General features: G+C 37.4%; 2 long non-coding RNA genes across 4 annotated transcripts in view; one reads left to right on the top strand and one right to left on the bottom strand.

The window, feature by feature from the left end:
• Positions 1 to 6,653, top strand: part of LOC138163168 (uncharacterized) — a 22,774-nt gene extending 16,121 nt beyond the window's left edge. For 2 of the 3 annotated variants that reach the window (XR_011168818.1, XR_011168816.1), the window contains 2 exons: positions 5,721 to 5,828; positions 6,454 to 6,653. This is a non-coding gene — a long non-coding RNA (uncharacterized lncRNA). The remainder of the gene's footprint in view (positions 1 to 5,720; positions 5,829 to 6,453) is intronic. The other variant, XR_011168817.1, reaches the window with a different exon arrangement.
• The window catches only part of LOC138163091 (uncharacterized), a 32,870-nt gene extending 23,276 nt beyond the window's left edge, over positions 1 to 9,594 (bottom strand). Inside the window, exon 1 of the long non-coding RNA XR_011168787.1 lies at positions 9,296 to 9,594. This is a non-coding gene — a long non-coding RNA (uncharacterized lncRNA). The remainder of the gene's footprint in view (positions 1 to 9,295) is intronic.
• Positions 9,595 to 16,694: the final 7,100 nt, after the last annotated feature.

The raw sequence follows: 16,694 nt of genomic DNA, 5'->3' as shown, positions 1-16,694 counted from the left end.
GTGTGTGTGTGTGTGTGTGTGTGTGTGTGTGTGTGTGTGTGTGTGTGAAAGAGAGAGAGAGAGACAGAGAGAGAGAGAGAGTATTCCTTCTCTTGGGACATGACTTCTCAGCCAACCCTTTCAGGCCCTGTCCTCTGGCAGAAGTTTTCCTCTCCCAGGGCTTGTCCCAGGCTTGGTTCATCCACCCAACTTCTGTTCTAGAATTCTTGCATCACTTCCTCCTCTCCATTGACCTTTGGCCATTTCTGCTTCTCCTAGCTCCTCCTTTTTTTTTTTTTTAACTATATACCATTCCATTATATATACTATATAACTATATACCAGAACAGAGGGGGCAAGCTATGAGCCTGAATAAGTTCCTCCTCCAATCCCTTTTTGTGGGCAAATTCTTCTGAAAGATAAGGAGGACATGGAGAAATTTCTGCCTAAGCAGCAGCCATCTTTCTGTAGGATCCTGATCTCCTTAGAAGTAGGTATAGCCAAGACGGCACTATTCATATGTTTTTAACACCCAGGAATACGAATCTGTTGATGAATAACTGTAATTAATAGAAGGAATGTTTGATGATTTTTTTCTTACTTTAAGCAATTTAACAGTATTCTGATGAACTCTTGCTTTGTTCCTGAAGTGTTTATTCCACTATAGGGATGAGGATCAGAACCGTGAATTCACTGGCATGGGGAACTCCTAGATAAGGAAATGCCCTCTGCCAGTGCAAGTTCACATCTTCTCTGCAAATTATAGTTTTAAAGAGTTGTGTAGAGCACTGAAAGGTTAAGAGTCTTGAGCAGGGTCACATAGCCAATAAATATTCTATTACATACAATTTTTAAATTAGGGTATTTTCCCCTATTCTTAAATATATATGAATTTTTCCTTAAGATTTAAGAAAAAAGAATTGTAAAGGATCTTAGAAATTGCCTCACCTATGCTGCACCCCTCCACTCTCACCCCACCTCCCCTAATTTTATACACAAGGAGACTTATGGATAGAGGGAAGTTGACATATCCAAAATTTCCCAGGTAGCTACTGGCAAAATTGGGCCTAGAATGCAGATCTCCTAACTCCGTATTCTATTTCTGGCTCTGTTCAAATCAATAAAATTCCTATGCTTGACCCTCATCTGTGCATGGAAGCTTGGCCAATAGTAATAAATTACCGGAGCAGTAAAAGTCTTGAGCTCTGGAGAACATTACAAATTTCTCCACTTTGAGTCCAATTCACCTCAGTGAATAGCAAATCTATTCACAACCACACAGGGGACTGAATGAATGGAATGGTTCTTTTAAAATTTTGCTGTTACTAAAACAAAGATGAATCAAAATTTTTGACAGATTTAGATTTTCCAGGAGAGTGAAGGTTCTCTCTCATAGCAACTAGTCAGTTTATGGTATGAAATCAGTTTGTTTATGAGAGAAATGGAAAGACCAAATTAGAAGTTGTTCTTAAGTGTGCCAAATTAAGCAAATGTGTGTGCATGTGTGTGGGTGTGCACAGGGAATAGGTATGCATTTACAAAGAGGATGGGGCAGAGAGGTCATGATATATTTGTAGAATTATTGGTATAGGTAACAGAAATAGTGATGCTGTAATGTTCCCTTATCTATCTCAGGCATGGGTCGTTTCTTTTGGAGGTCTGGGCTCTCTTTCCCTTCACTCTCTGGTGTCTGCTGTATAATGAACATCTACAGACACCTCTTTTCCCACAGTCACTCCCACAACAAGGAAGAAATTGAGACTAATAAAAAGTAAATCACATGAAAATCTAAGCACCTCCTCTTTAAAGGCTTTCAATTTGGTAAGAGAAGCCAAGGCTCCCCTCACTTTTCACTTTCACCTTTCTCTAAATTACAGACATACCACTCCCCCTTCCCCAGGCTTCTGACCTTTATTTCTTTTGTTCTCTTTGATCCAGAAGTTCTCCACCAGCTACGAGTGGGAAAGGATCTGATAAACAAATTCCCACTAGGGTCCAAGAGACAGATAAAGAGACTTAATAGTTACCCTTCCTGGGAAATATTTGCATTTTAATAGACATGCTCCCCTAAACCAGAGGAATGGATTTCTAAAAGAATTATGGAATTACAATAATTCTAAAAGAATTATTGGAAGGGGTATGTGTGTGTGTACATATGTGCACAAATACCAAATAGGCATGCCTAGTGTGCCTATATGAAAAAGATGAGGGGAGATCATGGCATATGTGTAGAATTATTGATATAGGCTATGGAAATAGAAATGGTTCAATTCTCTCCTATCTCTGTCCATGTCTTGTAGCTCTGGGTTCTTCTTGCCTCCCCTCTTCTCCACTCCAGTCAAGCTCAAGCTATCTTTGATAACGTTATAGCATTATAAAACCTCTGTGTACTTTGAATTCCAAAAGGGAAAAGTGGTAACATGCTCTGTGATGCTCATGACTAGCAAGTGAACAATCAACATCTCTCTAAAGACTTCTGTTTATAATTGAACTCCTTAACTCACAATGGCATTCATTTGGGAGTGGCTTTAATGGTTTCATTCTTCCTTAAAATGAGTCAAAATTTCATTCTCCCTACAGTCTACCCATTCATCCCATTTCTGTACTCTGGGGTCAAGTTGAAAAAGTCCAATACTCCACACAGAGGACAAATATTCAGACATCTATTATTTCCTACCTCCCCCACTTTTTTCTCCAGAATCAACACCTTCAATTCCTTGAATTAATATAAATGCCCCTGAATTTGATATGTGATCTTCCATCTAGGGCCTTTGCACTACTTGTCTCCTACACATGTAATTTATTCTTCTTAGAATTTTTAACTGCTTTGAAGGCTTGGCTCCCATAAGAGAAATTACCTGACTGACCTAGTTATTAGTGCTCTCAAAGTTATATATTTTCTTCCCCCTTTCCTCTCTTCTTTCCTGTTCTTCAATTTCCATATGTCACATAACTAATTAAGGAAAGTAATTTTGCTATTTCATCTGTCTTGTCCCATGTTTACACTTGTTCTCTTTGGTCAACATCCCCCTCCCTCATTTTTGGCAATCATACTTCTCTGTATAAATGTTTTTATCTCTCCCCTCCCCCAATTAAAAAATAGGCTTTTGAGGGCAGGGCCTTTTTTTTTCTTTTTATATTGCTATCAATTAAAACAGTGTCTTGCACTTAGCAGGTACTTAATAGGTGCTTTCTGAAATTAAATTGAACCCATACCCTTCTCATATAGCTTCTAGACCTATCATCATCATGGTGGCTGTTCAACAAATGCCCTTAGAAGGTCTATGGATCTTCTAAAATGTGAGACCTATAACTGACCACATATTCCAGATGTGATATGGCCAGGACAGAGGACACTGGAGAAATCATCACCTGCATACTGTATGATATTGATTCATCAGTCAAGATGTACTAAGCATCTAATAAGTATAAGTTCTATGACAGGTATTGGGATACAAAGAAATGAAGCAGTTGCTGCCCTCAAAGAGTTTATACTCCATTAGTGGAGGGGAAATGTACACATATAAGTACATGCAAAATTTTGAAGGGGAGGCACCAGCATCTGTAAAGATCAAGAAAGATGTTTTTAAATGCAGCTTATTAGTCCCACCTATGACATAAACTGGATGTATAATCCTGAGCAAATCTCTTGACCTGTCAGTACCCCCAAGCAACTTTCTATGACTCTAAATTGAGGAACAGATGCTTATTTATATTGGTGGAGGAAGTTCATGTTCCTCCCTTTTTTCCTACTCCCCCCCCAGAAAAAAATTTCCCTTAGCCACATCACACTGCTGACCATTTGAAATTTTGTTTTACTAAAAACAACTAAGTCTTTTCCACATGAACTGTTTTCTTGACATGCATATATCATCCTGCATTTATGCAACTGATTTTTTGAATCCAAAACTTTGGAACTCAAGAGTTTTATATATACATATATGTATGTATATGTTTATATATATTTAATTTGGATATATGCATCCAAATTAAATCTTACAATAACGTCAGCAACTTTGTCAAGCATATTGAGATAGTAAGGACAAAAATTCATTATTAAATATCCTTTACCTGCAAATTAACTAAGTATGTCATCTTTGCCTCTGATAGTCAATGGTAAACATGTTGAATGCAAAGATACCAAGAACGGAGTCACATGGTTCATATTAGAGATTTCCTTCCCAGTAGACCACTATTCATTAATTAGTACTCTTTGGATACAAACTGACAACCAGTATGAAACTACCTAACTTACCTAGATGCTAACATCTAGGCCACATTTCTCCATCTTGTCCACATGAAGAGACTTCACTAATGCTTTGATTAAATATAGGCATTTTATATCCACAGCATTCTTTGAATAAGTAGCTTGATAAGCCTTTCAAAAGAGAATAAAGGATATCTGCTCACAGTGAACACCTAATCTTTCTAAGTACTCAAAAACCAGCTTTTTCTTAATTAATTTTAAAAATTTGTCAGTATTTGGAATAAAATTTAGAAGGCTAAGGAGTAATTATTTTCCCTTTTTTGAAAATTGAGAAAAATCTGTCCACCTTCAATCCTGTAACAACTCTTCCAATTTCCATAATTTCTCAGTCACAGCAATATTCTCCATAAATTCTTCTAATTTTCTGGAATGTACAGTTTTTCTAGGTCCATTCTTTTCATTTATGTTACTTATAATAATGTGGGAGCAATTTAGAGACAATGGCTGTGTTCCCTCATATCCAAGCACATGAGGCTCTTGTCTCCTTTAGTCAGACAATAATCAACAAGTATGTATTAAATGCCTACTATTAGCAAGCACTATGCTAAGCTCTAGAGAAACAAAGAAAGGCACAAACCAGCCTATTCTCCCCAACTTTATACTGAGTTATTATTACAACCTGATATCTGTGTACTGATTTAAAATTTTCAAGGTGGCTTCAATTCATATACCCTATCAAGCACAATTAATGAACAGTTAAGGAACACCAGTGCAAAAAAAAGCAGAATATTAATGACATTTCATAAGGCATTTAATTGGAGACAACCAATTACGGTGTTTCTAGTATTCAAGATTGTCATGTTAGATGCTGAGTTCAAAGGACTCTGTAGGGGGTGAAGTGTGGGGCGGTATAACCCAATTCTTTTTCCTTTTCTCCTGGTTTACACATCTGATTGAAATACAGAATAACAGATCTACTTTTCCCCCAAAGAGTCCCCCAGTTGGCCTTTATAGCCTCATGTCTTTCTCATTACTACTCGGGTTTTCATGACAGGAAAATATACACAGGAAGAAACTCCTTAGCAACTGAATGCATTAAACCGGGAATAAGAAGCATTACTGTGGAGTTTTTTCTTTGTTTTCAATCATTTATGAGTCAGCTAACATTTCCAACACATACATTATAGTTTCTGTGGACATCTATTAAATAATCCATGAAGAACATCCCTACCTCCACCCCACTCCTGCATCCTCTAGTTTTAGTACTTCTGATTAGGCTTACAGGTATTGTCAAAACTACCTCTAATTTTTCAAACTGGATCTGTGACTTAAAATAAAATACATGGGATTATGAAGGAAACTAATTGTGCTGAAAGACAATCATCAAAATGTTGTAACCAAGTTCATGGCTCACCATGGAGCTCTAGAGGATATCACTGATCCCAGATCAAAAACTTCTGGTGTAGGGAGTTCCTGGTAAGGAATACCCTTTACCAATGTAGATGAATAACTCTTCCACAATTTATGGTCCTAGAGAGTTGCCTCCTGCCCTAAGAAGCAGATGATTTTCCCAGGATCATGTGGTCTATACATGGCATAAGGAGGCCTTGCTGACTCAGGTTGACTCTCCATCTATACCATTGTAAGTTACCTTGCTCATTTCTACATTCACACAATGCAAAACATGCTCTTCAGTGCTTATTCCTAGGTTCTAGGACACTATGGCATGTAATTCAGTTCCATATTGGTAAAGTACTTTAAAGGCAAATCTTAAAACTTTATATAAACACTAGCTATAATATTATTTGACAGATGAAGAAATTGGGGCCCAGAGAATGGAAAGGACTTGCCTAGATCACATAAGTTGCAAGATCAAAATCTCAACTTGAACCTGATCCTCCAACTGCAAATCCTGAGTTCTTTCTACTTTGTTCCTCTATCTTGCAGCATTCAGGTGCAATAAATAGAAGGAGGATTCCTTGCAAAATATTAAAAAAAAATTCTCTGCTTTGTGCAGATTTTGCCAATGTCCTTTAGCATTTCAGGCCTCCTCCTATTCATCTCTTTTGCTTCTCTCCAACCCATTTCTTTTCCATTCTCCTTTTTTTTTTTTTAATTTTCCATCTCACTCTTAGCCTTATTCCCTTTCATAGGCTCAACATTTTGGCAGAGACTCAACATGAAATGTGCTTCATTTCCAACTAAATGGAAGGTTGAGTGATGAGGATTTTTCCCCCTACTCATCATCAATTCTGCTTCCGTTCCAGGATTCCTGACTCTTACAGAAAGAAGGACTTCCTAGAGAAGAGCATGAATGCCATTGTAGCTGTTCTCCAAGCAGTTCGTGACTCATGCAATCAGTGAGACCTAGAGGAAAAACTGGAATTGACAACTGAAGCATGCCTCAAGTTTCTCTGGCAACACAACGTACAGTCAAACCTGATTAATATTAAATCAATAGGCCAAATCTATGTTTTCAGAAGTTTCTTCAAAAAAATTCCCTTCAGATTAACCAGGCTGTGGCCTTTGCTATGAAATTGTTACCACACCACTTTCTTTTCTTTTGAAAGTCCAGATGGGCAGATAAACCCAAAACGGATCAGCCCCATCTGTCATTCCTACACACAAATTATTCCCCCTCCCACCACTTCCCTTCTCCTTCTCAAATAATAATAATAATACTTGGTGCATATATTATATTAATAAATACTCTATAGAACATTAGGCTTTTGGAATCCCATAATAGACTTCATTGTACTAACATATATTTTATATACCTCTTATAAAGCAAGCCAGTTAGCAAATGCTTCTGCCACTACCCTTCCTCACTGATAAAAGAAGAACCTATAAGGCCAAGAGATTGAATTATTTGCTCCAAGGAACTCAATGGGTCAATGAACAAAAGATTCTTGTTCCTATCACTAATGTTCTAAACCAGGGAGTTCTTAAACTCTTTTATGTCACAGACCACTTTGGCAGTCTATTGAAACTTATGGACCCCTTTCTCAGAGTAATATGTATATTTATATATACACAAATATACATACAAATATATAAAGTGTATATACATGTACACAGAGAGACATATAAACATACATGTATATGTATGTATAGTAGTTGAATTAATAGATCATTCTTACCCTCTCTAGATTAACTAATTGGAACCTTACTACAGGCAAAATACACAAACTTCTTAAATCCTTGTCTCAACACAATTAGTCTTTGGGCCTATCAAAGCAATGCATTGGGATATACATTCTTTGATAATGAGGGATGCTCCCAAGAGCTTACTCTTCCCTTGGGATGAACAAAGATGGAGTCCAGAAAATACTCATTTCGGTTAAGTAAATGTAAGACCAAGTAATATTATATTAGCAGGGAATTATTCCATAAGACTCACTTCATACATCTTCACCAATAAGAAAAAACAACATTCCAGATAAAAATCATTATGCTTGTGACCAATCTTTGAGGAAATCATTCCTTAGGGAGCAATGATGTTTTTCATTAAAAAAAAAAAGTTGCTAGTACCATAACGCATGAATTTGAGTCCGAGAATGCTAGAGTTCAGAGGGAGTGAGAGGGACAATTCAATTAAATTAAACAAATTTCTATTAAGTGTATACTATTATGTGTCTGCAAGGCACTATGCCTTAATCATAGGACCATAGATTACAGGCTTAAAGGAGACCTTAGTGATCTCGTAGTCCAACCCCCTAATTTTACTGAAGAGGAAATTGAGGTCCAGAGAGACTTAAATGGACTGATCAAGGTCATACATAAGAAGCTACTGGAAAAGCTGGTACTGAAACCTAGGTCTCCTGATTCTCATTTGAGTCCTCTATCTACCACGATACTCACCCATGGAATGGGAATTTCTATGATTAGGTATAGTCTTGCTTGGGGTAAGTGGCAGGGAGATCACTCTCAGTTGAGCCCCTTGAAAAGGAGACAAAGGGATGGGATCCCAAAGGGAAGTTTCTGGGAAGACCCTTGAACAGAGTGATGGTGGGATGGAGGGAGTTGAGTAGAGCAGGAAAGGACCTCATTCAGACAGTCATCTAGCAGTTTCCTATATTAATTAAGTCTTTTGGTTAATTGATGATGCTGTGAACTATTTTTTTCCTACTCTACTAAAGAACACCAAGTGCCCTCTAATTTTGGCATTTTAGGACCCCAGGAGACCTTCCCAAGCTATGGCTTTGTCAATGGGAGTTGCCATTGATAAATTCATCATTGGGAACCTAGGTTGGGGAAAAAAGCATCATCTTTTTGAATAAATCTTGAAATCTGAAGGTTTAAAATACCAAGGCTAAAATTGAACTAGCACTAATTAAATTACTCTTTCCTTAGGATGAACAAAGATGGAGTCCAGAAAATACTCATTTCAGTTAAGTAAATGTAAGACCAAGTAATATTATATTAGCAGGGAATTACTCTATAATCCTCATTACATATAGGGCAATGGCCTAAGCATTGAAGAAATAAAGAAAAAAAAAGGGGAGCCAGTTCATATTTTCAAGAGGCAGATGGAGTGACACAGTATAGCATGTACACAAATAAATAAATGCATATTATATAAAAATATTGCAAAGTAATTTCAGGAGAGATAAAACATTTAGCAGTGGTGGAATGGCCTTGAATAGGAAGGGGTATATGAGCTGGGCTTTGAAAAATTCTAGGGATTCTCTGAGGTAGAGAAGATGAGGGAATACATTGCCACTGTTCAGATGAGAGGTAATAAGGCAGCAGGGGAAAGATGTAAGAAATGTTGTAGAAGTAGAATTGTAAGACTTGGCAACTGATTGGATATAGGGTTTAAGGGAAAGGAGGGGAGAGTCAAAGATAACTGCAAGGTCGTGAACCTTGGTAACTAAAAGGATGTTGGCGCCCACAAGAGACATGAGAAAATTTAGAGGACTATGGGTTTAGGGTTGAAATAGAATGATCTCTGTTTTGTATGTGTTGTTTCATATGCCAATGGGATATCCAGATGGAGATATCCAATACATAATTAAGGAATAGTATTAGGAAAGAATGAGAGGTAGCACAGCGTACTAGATAGCTACTGAACTTAGAGCCAGGATAATGAGGGTTCATATACTGTACCTGAAGCATTAGCTGTGTGATCCTGGATGAGTCACTTCTCCCTCTTCAAGCATCAGTTTCCTCATCTGTAAAGTGAGGTCATTAGACTAGGTGGCTTTTGAGAATCCTTCTTACTCTAATTCTATGGTCCTAGAAAAGAAGTCATTTGAAATGTCTGACAATGTAGGGTGGAAAAGGATAGATGTGCTGAATTTTGAAAAAAGGAAGAGAATGGGGTCTGCAAACTATAAGGCAATGAGCCTGACTTTGATTCCTGGCAAAATGATAGAACATATTATTAAAGGGATAACTTATAAACATTTAGGAAAGGGAGTGATTATCCCAAAGATCTTGTATGGCTTCCTTAGAAACTGGTCAGCCCAGATTAACTTCTTTTACATATTTTGACAAGATTATCATATTGGTAAAGCATGTTGTAGATATTATTTACTTAGATTTTTAGCAAGAAATTTAATAAAGTCTCTCATGATATTCTTATATACAAATGGAGAAGTGTGAACTGAATTATATTTTGTTAAGTGGATTTGTAACTGGTTTATTGGCCTAAAGAATAGTTATTAGTAGGCTGATGTCATCCAGGAAGGGGGTCTCTAGTGGAGTAACTTGAGGATCTATTACTGGCTCTTAGCTATCAACTCGTTTATCAAAAACTTGGCTAAAAAGCTCACGATGGCATATGTATCAAGTTTTCAGATGATACTAACCTAGTAGGGACAAGTCATGTGTTAAAAAGGTCCTGACAATGTCAGGATCAATAAAATGACAGCCTAGAAGCTTGGATTAAATCTAATAAGATAATGTCCTAGAGGTGAGTAAAGACTCATATTTGGGTTCAAACAATTATCTTCAATGAGGTTGAACTATATATCCTATGAGGTCTCTACTAACTCTGAAACTCCTCAATACTCTTCAGACTGATCTCACTTCAGATATCTGACAACTTACAAGTATCTGCGTAACACATCTTTCAATTTATCAGGTTTGTTTAGTAAGCACCCACTATATTCAAGGCTGCACTGAGAGATGAAAAAAAAAATGGCGACTTCCTTTCCCTTAAGGAGATTACAGGTGCCTGACCTACCTACAAATAAGTATAGGTCAAGGTGGAAGGTGTGGTGACAAAGGAGAGGTGCAGACAAGATGTAAAATAAATTCCAGAAGGCGAGGTTACCAATCACTGGGGTTCAATCGTTCTGGTTCCCATGATTTACTCAGCCTCATTTCAGCCTCAGCTCTGGATCTTCAGGGTGTTATTCAGTTTGGGGCTCTACATAACTGTCTCCTGCCTCTCCTCCTGGTCAAAGGGCTAACCCCTTACCTCTTTTCTTCTACTTGTTTTCTCAGTTCCTGCTGATTCTTCCAACTTTCAGAATCCCTGGATTGATTATGTATTTTTACTTCAATGGGTCTCAGAGCTCTAGTTGATAAGGGATTATGTTGAGGCCTTTGCCCTTTTCTTTGTCATTCTCTAAAATCCTAAACTAGTAATCTCTGAAATTCTAACAGCAGAGCCACGATTTCCCCTCTATTAAGTACTTGACCACTTGGCAGGAAATTCCTAATAGAATACAAGCCTATTGAGAGCAGGGACTATTTCATTTCTGTATTGAATATCTTCCGCACTTAGCAGAATCCATGGCACATTGCATGTGGTTGATTTTATCAGTATATAATTTCCTTGAAAGAATTTTTCCAAAGAATGAAATGTTATTGGTCCCTTTTCTGTTCTTCATTTTATAAGCATAGGACAAAGTTAAAATCCTTCCCAGTGCTATCAATCTTTGAACTTGAAGACATATATCACAATATTTATATATTTATTCTTCTCCCTCCTCTCTTTTTTTTTTTCCTTTTCCACCTTTTGGTCCCTGTGATCAGTTTTACTTACACTAATATGATCCCAGTCTCCTCCCACAGGTTCATCCTACTATGCCTCCCACTACCCTATTATCCCAGGTTCCTCAAGCTTATTTTAATGATTTCATCTTCCTTTTTGTTTATCTTTACTCCCTTTGTTTAGTCTTTCTTTTACCATTCCCTGTTACAAGGTACTTCAGCATCTTCCCTGCTTCTACCTCACCCACTCTCTTAACACTCATTTTTGGTGTCCCATTTTCTAAGTATCATTAATTTACTTTGCCTTCCTTCCCTCAAATTTGCTTCTTTCTTTCCGTTTCTCTAGTATTCTGAAATCTAATTTCCCATTCATGATCTTTATGCTTACAGATTCTTTCTCCATTCTTTATATATCTCCATACAAGGTAATGCTTCTGAAAAATAAATCTTTTGCTCCCTCTTCTCTTAATATGACTTTAAATCTTGTTCCTCCTTTTGTCTCCACTCCTCCTTTTTACAGGGCCTTATTCTGAAGAACTTGATTTCTAAAAATACAGGGTGCACCAAAAGCTTTAGTGGGGCTTAAAGCTAATAAAGCTTAAAGCCACACTAAGGGTTTTGGGACACCCTGTACTAATTCATGAAGGACGCCAGTGTCGTGTAGAGGAAGTCATGCTGTTTCCCATGTCACAGTGTCTGGTTATGCTCCATACTGGTATATTTATTACCTGTTCACCTTAAGATCATTCATTACATCCTATTTCCCACTGTCCAACCACCTCTTAAGCTGGATTCCCTCCAGATAATACCTTTCTTGGGGTGAGATGTAGTTCTGGAAAGAACAACCCTTGATCAGAGCAGGGGATTTCCCTAAAGTGCCCACTCCCCTAAAATAAAGCCTGTTTTGAGGCTCCCATCATGTCTCCACCATCTTTGTGGAAATGGATCTCAGTGTTCCCCCTTCTTGGATTATAGTTGACTCCTGGCTCTCCCTCATAGATTCCTCCCTTTGACACGTTCTTTTCCTACTCACTCACAGGGCACCCTACCCTACCTCCAAAGGGTAAGAGCAAGGAAACTATATCCCACTGTCCTCTTGGATATAAGCTAAGAGATACCATAGATCCATTTCACCCCTGATTCTTGCCTCTCCTTTCTCACCTAAGAAATTTCCTCCTGTGTTATACTACTCTTGTCCATCCTGCAAATGATTAACTTAAGAAGTGATGTGGGTTTTAGTCTCTGAAGGAGTATTTCTACTAGTCTTCCTTCTTTCTCACTCTTTTAGCTCCTTAACATCTTTAACATCCTCAAATCCGTTTGTCACTAGATATTCTCTGACCTTCAATCAATGTGAACTTGTAAGTGTTTTTTTAAACAATCATATCTTGCTCTAGAAGCATGAATATTGATTTAATTTCTGAGTATTTTCTTGTTAACTGCCCTTGTTTATCTTTCCTCTTTTTCTCTTGTTTGAAGTGTCTGCATGTCAAATATGTGGTTCACTTCTGGTTTCTTTATAAGGAATTATTAAAATTCCTCACTTTTGTTTAAAGTCCATTTTTTTCATTGCTGATTTGTTTCAACATTACAGGATATCTTGCCTCAAATATATTATCACTTTAATCCATCCTAGACACTGTCCCTTGAGGGAAAAACTGATCATGTAACTCTCTTGTTCAATCAACTCCAGCAACTCCCTATTGACTCCAATGGGCTTGTATTGACTGACATGAAATATAAACTCTTCTGTTGAGCTTTCGAAGTTCTTCACAAATTGGCCTCAACCTGCTTTCCAGGCTCATTGAACATTATACTGACCTATGTCTTGCCACTGGACTTCAATGACCTTAGTGGAGAAAATAAGGCTGATGACTTTTCACAGCCCTGCCTCACTTAAATCCCATTCACTTGCAAGTTAAGACATCACCCTTCTGATATCATTGGTCCTCTTTGAGAATGAAGGATGAATAACAGCAACAATGAGCATTGCTTAACCCCCCCACACACACCCCGCACTGATCCAAACTGATCTTTTTTTTGTTGCTCACACTTGGCATCTCTGTGATTTTGCACTGGCTAGCTCCCTTGCCCAGAATGCATCATCCCCTCTTCACCTTTGATTCAATATCCCTCTCTTTATCAAGATTCAGATCAAACATTACTTTATAAATGAAGTCTTTTCTGATTCCTCCACTTATTAATGCCCACCCTCAGAAAGTACCTTATATTTAATCACTTTGTACTAATCTCTACTTATTATTTAACTTATACTAAGTATTTATTTGTACTTGTAATAAATTTTTAACTACTTTGTATTTATTTGTACTTTATATTTATTTTGCCTATATTTACATTTGTACTTGTCTTTTCCATGAGAATATAAGCTTCTGGAAGGTAGAAATGGCCTTATTCTTTATATCTGTATCTCCTTTCAACAGACCTGAAAGTTTTCAATCACTTTCTAATGTTCATGTAGTGATCATCTGGACCCCATGTCACATGGAAACTCCATGGGAAGATAACTACAGCTGGTCTTATATCTTCCCTATCTTACAGTGAAGTCACTTTCACTCTTGCTAGGTGACAGATTTCTCTTCTTTCCATGGTTCCCCAATTTCTCTATCACAGAACTGGAAGAGTCTAGTGTCTGCTCTTCTACCTCTGTTTTAAGAGGGTAGGGTTAGGAGTCAGATGAGTTCATTGCTGAGAGGAGAAGAAAAAGAAGCCACCATATCCAAAATTTAAAAGGCAGGCCTATTAGGTCAACTGCACTGGCTTTCCACTGGGTGATCAAGAAGAGTGTGTTTCTTTTTTTTTGCTTTTTTTGTTTGGAGGGCAATTGGGGTTAAGTGACTTGCCCAAGGTCACATGGCTAGTTTTTGTGTTAAGTGTCTGAGGTCACATTTGAACTCAGGTCCTCCTGACTCCAGGGCCGGTGCACTATTCACTGCCACCTAGCCTCCCAAAGAGTGTGTTTCTCATAGTCCTTTGTTGTTATTTCAGAAAGTATTACGATGTAGAAAGACTTTTTTAAATTTCTCTGGATGAAGTTTCAGTTGCTCAGTTCAGGTACATTTCTTATTTTGAGCTAGTGGAGATGGGACTTGATTTGCGAAGCAACGAATCACTCTTCTATTGTACTAGAAATGGTCTATATTAGTATTTTTAGTGGTCAGACTCCTAAGAAAGAAGATTAAACAAATTAAGCATGTTCTGAAGGAAATATTATTTCATAGTAATTGCTTGCCTAATTTAGGTCACTTGCTAGTATCTGATGTAGGCCTATACCAACTCAACATTATTACCACTTAACAGTTGTAGGGTTAATATTGGCAATATTATCCCATTCAAAGATCAAACACCATCTAACAATATCAACTCAATTTTCAAAGAGCTTTTCTCACAGCAATACTTTGCTATCCCCACTTTATAGATGAGGTAACTGGGATTCACACTATGTACTAGCTATGGAGCTAGTAAGAATCCAATAAGGAACTCGTTAAATCCAGGTCTTGTGACTTAAAACCTATTCTGCTTCCATATCATATAGATGGAATCTATGGATCTATTGGGGAATACATGGATACCAATACTCTCATTTTTTAATACATATAAAGTCAGTCCCACTGTCATTTTGCCCAGTATTACAGGGAATGTCCGTCATAGAATCATCTATTTAGAACAAGTAGGAAACCCTCTGGTTCTCCTTGTAGAAAATCTACCTACCAATAGATCTTGATAAATTTCATCATAACTCTCAACCCCAAAACCCATATTAACAAGTAGTAACAGTGATAAGTTCTGGCAGATGCCAATGGGGAAAAAAGCAGTCCTACTATAGAGGGAATTTAAGGAATAAATAAGTTCTTATAAAAGCATGAGCAATAATAAAGAAAAGAGAAATGAAAGAACAATATGGAATATAATAACAACTGTTTAATATCAATAACAATTGATAGAAAAATCTACAATATATGTAATCATGAGAAAGGATGTAGTGATAAACAACTAACATATGTTTGATATTTTGTTAAAGCTAACTTATATATTTTAAACAAACTGTAAGTGATGGAAGATAATAATATAATTATAACAGTTGACTTTAAGGTTCACAAAGCCATTTACATACACCATCTCATTTAAGTTTGGCAATCCTGTGAGGCAGGCACTACAATCATTATTATGGTCATTTTACAAATGAGGAAACTCAGGTAGAGAGGTTAAGAGATTTGCCCACAGTCACATAGATGGATTAGGACAGAAGATCTTGAATACAAGCCCTGCACTCTCTCCTCTAGGCCAGAGGTAGGGAATCTGCAGCCTTGAGGCCACATGTGGCCTTCTAGGTCCTTGGGTACAACCTTTTGATGGAGTACAAGTTTTACAGAACAAATTTGTTCTGTGAAGTTTGGATTCAGTCAAAGGGCTGCACTGGAGGACTTAGAGACCTTAAGGCCACAGGTTCCACACCCCTGCTCTAGGCAACAAATATGATTTTATTTCTGATCTTTATATTAATTACTTATTGGGGGGTGAGTATTTGAAGTTTTGTATCTATTGAAGTTTTTCAGGTCTATAACAAAAATATAAACCTCACATGCACTAAGTCATCATATCTGTATCTATCTATCACTAGAAGATATACACTAATTCTTCAAACTTATCTGAGAAAATTAAATTGGGATTGACTCTTCTGCTGATGACAGGAACTTTTTCTCTGGAGATAGACAGAGGAAAAAAATGAGAGGCTTTCTAAAGGAGGCTGAAAAAGCAGGCAGGCTAGGCTAATAGAATCCCCAGGAAATTTTGGTTAGAGCCTTCTCCTGATAGAGGATGACTCCAGGGCACCTGAAGTTCATTATGGCAAACACAGCAAACAGAACCTCTTGAAAGGAATGCTAAAGAACACCACCTAACTCCTTTCTTTCTGTGAGACTCTGGTGTCCCTAGTGCCGAAGTCACTTCCTGACTTATAGCAAGTCAGTTACTTGGGTGTACTTGAGTAATCTGAAATAGTGAAGGAGATAACCGCAAACATCTGACTTAACAGCCCTCAAATAATTAAGGGTAGATAGGTACTGGAGCGACTAGAACCCCTAAAGTAGCCAGACTTGTTGGGGCTTCGTGTTTTATTTGTATTTCAGAACTAGGAGCTATAATCACTACCCCAAGAGAGAATCTACAACATTAAATGCTCTCGAACTGTTCTTAATGACTATGATGTCTATTCCCTAAACATTTTCCATCATTTTCTGCACCTGTCACAACTTATGTGTCTGAGACTTCAACCAGAAGGGCAAGATGCATAAAAACACTACCAGGTTGTCCACAATCTCCTAGATGCATACAGAGATATTATATAACATCTCTGAATTCACAAACACAATCCATTTGACTGACGCAAAACCATATGACCTGAAACTCATTTTTCTTAATCATACTGCTGTCTATCAGTATGCAACTATAGATGCTAAACTGCTTATGTTCCAGATGTTTATCAACTAATTATGAGTTTCTGATGAACCACTTATAGTAGTGTACTCGTCTATGCTAATGGGTT

The sequence above is a fragment of the Petaurus breviceps genome, unplaced genomic scaffold (genome assembly GCF_028583685.1).
Source record: "Petaurus breviceps papuanus isolate PSGF00001 unplaced genomic scaffold, PetGlider_PUasm1.0 187, whole genome shotgun sequence".
NCBI classification, from domain to species: domain Eukaryota; kingdom Metazoa; phylum Chordata; class Mammalia; order Diprotodontia; family Petauridae; genus Petaurus; species Petaurus breviceps.
The sequence above is the reverse complement of the archived record's forward strand: the minus strand, read 5'-3'. Positions and strand labels throughout refer to the sequence as shown.